The sequence below is a fragment of the Oryx dammah genome, unplaced genomic scaffold (assembly GCF_014754425.2).
Source record: "Oryx dammah isolate SB20612 unplaced genomic scaffold, SCBI_Odam_1.1 HiC_scaffold_23, whole genome shotgun sequence".
Taxonomy (NCBI): domain Eukaryota; kingdom Metazoa; phylum Chordata; class Mammalia; order Artiodactyla; family Bovidae; genus Oryx; species Oryx dammah.
The window spans coordinates 11,891,141-11,897,153 of NW_024070207.1; the positions used below are offsets into that span (position 1 = coordinate 11,891,141).

General features: G+C 39.6%; 1 long non-coding RNA gene across 1 annotated transcript in view; it reads left to right on the forward strand.

Annotated features, from left to right (window-relative positions):
* Nucleotides 1-5,538, forward strand: part of LOC120881339 — an 18,827-nt gene extending 13,289 nt beyond the window's left edge. The window contains exon 3 of the long non-coding RNA XR_005725292.1: nt 5,529-5,538. This is a non-coding gene — a long non-coding RNA (uncharacterized LOC120881339). The remainder of the gene's footprint in view (nt 1-5,528) is intronic.
* Nucleotides 5,539-6,013: the final 475 nt, after the last annotated feature.

Consider the following 6,013-nt stretch of genomic DNA (forward strand, 5'->3'; position numbering starts at 1 on the left):
TGCTGAATTTCAAACTAGTTGGTGATTTTCCTATTCCTTTTATTTTTCTTTGTTTTGAGATATGTTTTATTTTTTTAATTAATTAATTTTTTATTGAAGGATTATTGCTTTACAGAATTTTGCTGTTTTCTGTGAAACCTCAACATGAATCAGCCTAGGGTATACATATATCCCCTCCCTTTTGGAACTCCCTCCCCATCCCACCCCTCTAGGTTGATACAGAGCCCCTGTTTGAGTTTCCTGAGCCATACAGCAAATTCCCGTTGGCTATCTATTTTACATATGGTAATGTAAATTTCCATGTTACTCTTTCTTTGCATCTCACCCTCTCCTCCCCTTTCCCTCTGTCCATAATTCTATTCTCCTATTTCTTTTTTAAAAGATTGATTTCAAGATTACTACATCCTTGGAGAGAGAGAAAGCACTCTGCGATTTCAGTCGTTTTTAATTTACAAAGCTTTTCATTAGAACTTAATATTTCATTATATTTTAATATAATTTTAAATTATTATAAAATTATATTAATTAATTAAATTCATTATTATTATAAATTATTAATTATTATAAATAATTATTATAATATTGTAAATTATTAATTATTAGAAATTAATGCAATGACTATTGCATTTCAGTCCCCTATAATGAAAAGGACATCTTTTGGGGGGTGTTAGTTCTAGAAGGTCTTGTAGGTCTTCATAGAACCGTTCAACTTCAGCTTCTTCAGTGTTACTGGTTGGGGCATAGACTTGGATTACCATGATATGGAATGGTTTGCCTTGGAGACGAACAGAGATCATTCTGTCGTTTTTGAGATTGCATCCAAGTACTGCATTTCGGACTCTTTTGTTGACCATGATGGCTACTCCATTCCTTCTGAGGGATTCCTGCCCACAGTAGTAGATATAATGGTCATCTGAGTTAAATTAACCCATTCCAGTCCATTTTAGTTTGCTGATTCCTAGAATGTCAACATTCACTCTTGCCATCTCTTGTTTGACCACTTCCAATTTGCCTTGATTCATGGACCTGACATTCCAGGTTCCTATGCAATATTGCTCTTTACAGCATTGGACCTTGCTTCTATCACCAATCACATCCACAGCTGGGTATTGTCTTTGGTTTGGGTCCATCCCTTCATTCTTTCTGGAGTAATTTCTCCACTGATCTCCAGTAGCATATTGGGCACCTACTGACCTGGGGAGTTCCTCTTTCAGTATCCTATCATTTTGCCTTTTCATATTGTTCATGGGGTTCTCAAGGCAAGAATATTGAAGTGGTTTGCCATTCCCTTCTCCAGTGGACCACACTCTGTCAGACCTCTCAATCATGACTCGCCCGTCTATGAATAGCTGTGAAAAGAAGAGAAGTGAAAAGTAAAGGAGAAAAGGAAAGATATAAGCATCTGAATGCAGAGTTCCAAAGAATAGCAAGAAGAGATAAGAAAGCCTTCTTCAGCAATCAATGCAAAGAAATAGAGGGAAAGAACAGAATGGGGAAGACTAGAGATCTCTTCAAGAAAATTAGAGATACCAAGGGAACATTTCATGCAAAGATGGGCTCGATAAAGGACAGAGGTGGTCTGGACCTAACAGAAGCAGAAGATATTAAGAAGAGGTGGCAAGAATACACAGAAGAACTCTACAAAAAAGATCTTCACGACCCGGATAATCACGATGGTGTGATCACTCATCTAGAGCCAGACATCCTGGGATGTGAAGTCAAGTGGGCCTTAGAAAGCATCACTATGAACAAAGCTAGTGGAGGGGATGGAATTCCAGTTGAGCTGTTTCAAATCCTGAAAGATGATGCTGTGAAAATACTGCACTCAATATGCCAGCACGTTTGGAAAACTCAGCAGTGGCCACAGGACTGGAAGAGGTCAGTTTTCATTCCAATTCCAAAGAAAGGGAATGTCAAAGAATGCTCAAACTACCACACAATTGCACTCATCTCACATGCTAGTAAAGTAATGCTCAAAATTCTCCAAGCCAGGCTTCAGCAATACGTGAACCATGAACTTCCTGCTGTTTAAGCTGGTTTTAGAAAAGGCAGAGGAACCAGAGATCAAATTGCCAACATCTGCTGGATCATGGAAAAAGCAAGAGAGGTCCAGAAAAACATCTATTTCTGCTTTATTGACTATTCCAAAGCCTTTGACTGTGTGGATCACAATAAACTGTGGAAAATTCTGAAAGAGATGGGAATACCAGAACACCTGACTGCCTCTTGGGAAATCTCTATGCAGGTCAGAAGCAACAGTTAGAACTGGACATGGAACAACAGACTGGTTCCAAATAGGAAAAGGAGTACCTCAAGGCTGTATATTGTCACCCTGCTTATTTAACTTATATGCAGAATACATCATGAGAAACACTGGACTGGAAGAAACACAAGCTGGAATCAAGATTGCCAGGAGAAATGTGAATAACCTCAGATATGCAGATGACACCACCCTTATGGCAGAAAGTGAAGAGGAACTAAAAGCCCTTTGATGAAAGTGAAAGAGGAGAGTGAAAAAGTTGGCTTAAAACTCAACATTCAGAAAACGAAGATCATGGCAACCAGTCCCATCACTTCATGGGAAATAGATGAGGAAACAGCAGAAACAGTGTCAGACTTTATTTTTAGGGGGGCTCCAAAATCACTGCAGATGGTGACTGCAGCCATGAAATTAAAAGACGCTTACTCCTTGCAAGAAAAGTTATGACCAACCTAGATAGCATATTCAAAAGCAGAGACATTACTTTGCTGACTAAGGTCTGTCTAGTCATGTATGGATTTGAGAGTTGGACTGTGAAGAAGGCTGAGCGCCGAAGAATTGATGTGTTTGAACTGTGGTGTTGGAGAAGACTCTTGAGAGTCCCTTGGACTGCAAGGAGATCCAACCAGTCCATTCTGAAGGAGATCCATCGTGGGATTTCTTTGGAAGGAATGATGCTAAAGCTGAAACTCCAGTACTTTGGCCACCTCATGTGAAGCGTTGACTCATTAGGAAAGACTCTGATGCTGGGAGGGATTGGGGGCAGGAGGAGAAGGGGATGACAGAGGATGAGATGGCTGGATGGCATCACTGACTCGATGGACGTGAATCTGAGTGTACTCCAGGAGTTGGTGATGGACAGGGAGGCCTGGCCTCCTGCGATTCAAGGGGTCGCAAAGAGTTGGACATGACTGAGTGACTGAACTGAACTGAACTGATGGTTAGTTCTCTGGTAGTCTAGGGTCTTGGAATCAGTGCTCCTACTCCAAAGGCTTTGAATCAGTGCTCCCACTCCAAAGGCTCTGTTCAGGAAGGATGATTCCACAAGTGGTTTGTTCTTGCATTAAGTGAGATTAAAAGAAATGTAAAAAAAAACGAGAAACCAAAGATGAACCCCAGACAAATGGCAGTTACAAAATCAGACGAATAATAATAAAAATAATGGAATATACACATAAACATATATATCCATGAGTGAAGTCAAAACAGTCCAACAGAAAGAAAGTACAATAGATTGATCTTGCAAACAAAGGAAATAAAAAATTATATTTACCAGTTAAGAACTAAACTAACAAAAGCACAAACTGAAAAAAAAAAAAAAAAAGGCAAGGTGCCAAGTTGGGAATAAAGCAATGAAAACAAAACTAACAAATATGTTCAGAGGAAAAGAAAGAAAGAATAGATATGCAAAGTTAAAGAAGAAGATGAAGAAGATTTATATACATTAAAGAGTAACTGCAAGGGGAAAAGAGCAGTAGGAAAAGCAAACAAAGGAACAAATGTAGAAAAATATAATAGGTTTAAAATAATTAAAGATTAAAATTATAAAAAAGAGAAAAGTAAAAAGAATTGGAAGAAGAAAGAAAAAAGGAAAAAAAAAAAGGAAATTTCCTCAAAACTGCAAAAGCCCAACGTAGAGGCAGAGGTTTATAACAACAATAAAAGATGTGACTGAATATACACATATACATATACACCCATAAGCAAAATCAAAATAGTCCAACAAAAATAAAGTACTATATGTAGAACTGGCAAACAAAAGGAAGCAAAAATTATGTCTACCAGAACAAAACTCATTAAAGCACAAACTGCACAAGAAAAGTAAAGCAAGGTGCCAATTAGGGATAAAGCAATGAAAATAAAACTAACAAATATGTTGTGAGGAAAAGAAAGATAGAGATGCAAAGTTAAATAGAGGTAGATAAAGAAGATTTATATATATTAAAGGTTAACTGCAAGAGGAAAAGAACAGTAGGAAAAGCAAACAAAGGAATAAATGTAGAAAAAATAATAATAGGTTTAAAATTTTTAAAAAGAGAAAAAGAAAAAAAAAGGAAATCTCCCCAGAACTGCAAAAGCCCAACGTAGAGACAGAGGCTATAACAACAATAAAAAGTGTGACTGAGGAAAGAAAAGTTCAAAAGCTTAATTAGACTTAATGGTGGCAATAAAATTGACAACTACAACAGGGTAGGGGGGGTGGGGAGGAAGAGAAAAAAAGGAAAAAATCCAAAAGAATCTACAGAACAAGTCAAAACATAGGAATAATAAGTGTTTTTCTTGAGTCACTGCTGTCAGAGTCCTTTCCCTCGCTGGGAGTCACAGTTCACCTCACCTCCCTAGAAACCCCTCTAACAGTGTGTTGATCTCTGGACCTGCTGTGGGGGCAGCTCAGGTTCTAATCTGGTCCTAATTCTCTGTGTTCTTGTTTCCAGTGTCCACAGCTATCATAACTAGTGCATTTTCTTTTGTGGGAGCTCTCAACGACCTTTTGTATAGTCCATAGACACACAATCTGTCTAGTGGATCATGTGGATTGAATCTGCAGCTTGTACAGCTGGTGAACAGGTTTGGGATCTTTTTCCTTAGCCACACTGCCCCTGGGTTTCAATTGTGGTTTCATTTCCACCTCTGTATATGGGTCGTCCACTGGGGTTTGCACTTGAGGCTGCCCTGGAGGAGTTGGATTTCCCTTGTGAGGGCCAGGTATATAGGTGGTTCAGCTTCTTGGGTTGCAGGGTTCCTGGAAGCACCAGGTTCTCAGGGGAGTTGGCGGCTAGAGCAACAGGAAATAAACTGTTCTAGAAGGATATCAGTTCAATTCAGTTCAGTCGCTGAGTCATGTCCAATTCTTTGTGAACCCATGTACTGCTGCATGTCAGGCCTCCTTGTCCATCACCAACTCCCGGGGTTTACTCAAACTCATGCCCATTGAGTCGGTGATGCCATCCAACCATCTCATCCTCTGTAGTCCCCTTCTCCTCCCGTCTTCAATCTTTCCCAGCATTGGGGTCTTTACAAATGAGTCAGTTCACATCAGGGGGCCAAATTATTGGAGTTTCAGCTTCAGCATTAGTTCTTCCAATGAATATTCAGGACTGAGTTCCTTTAGGATGGACTGGCTGGATCTTCTTGCCGTTGAAGGGACTCTCAAGAGTCTTTTCCAACACCACAGTTCAAAAGCATCAATTCTTCAGTGCTCGGCTTTCTTTATAGTCCAGCTCTCACATCCATACATGACTACTGGAAAAACCATAGCTTTGACTAGATGGCTGTTTGTCGGAAAAGTAATGTCTCTGCTTTTCAATATGCTATCTAGGTTGGTCATAGTTTTTCTTCCAAGGAACAAATGTCTTTTAATTTCATGGCTGCAGACGGCGATTCTAAGATGGCAGAAGAATAGGACAGGGAGGCCACTTTCTCCTCCACAAATTCATTGAAAGAACATTTGAACGCTGAGCAAATTCCACAAAACAACTTCTGAACACTGGTAGAGGACACCAGGCACCCAGAAAGACAGCCCATTGTCTTCAAAAGGAGGTAGGACAAAATATAAAAGATAAAAAGAGAGACAAAAGAGTTAGGGATGGAGATCCATCCCGGGTAGGGAGTCATAAAAGAGGAGAAGTTTCCAAACACCAGGAAACCCTCTCACCGTGGCTCTATGGGGAGTTTTGGAATCTCAGCGGGCAACATAACTGAGAGGAAAAATAAATAAATAAACCCCACAGATTACGTGCCTAACGTCAATTC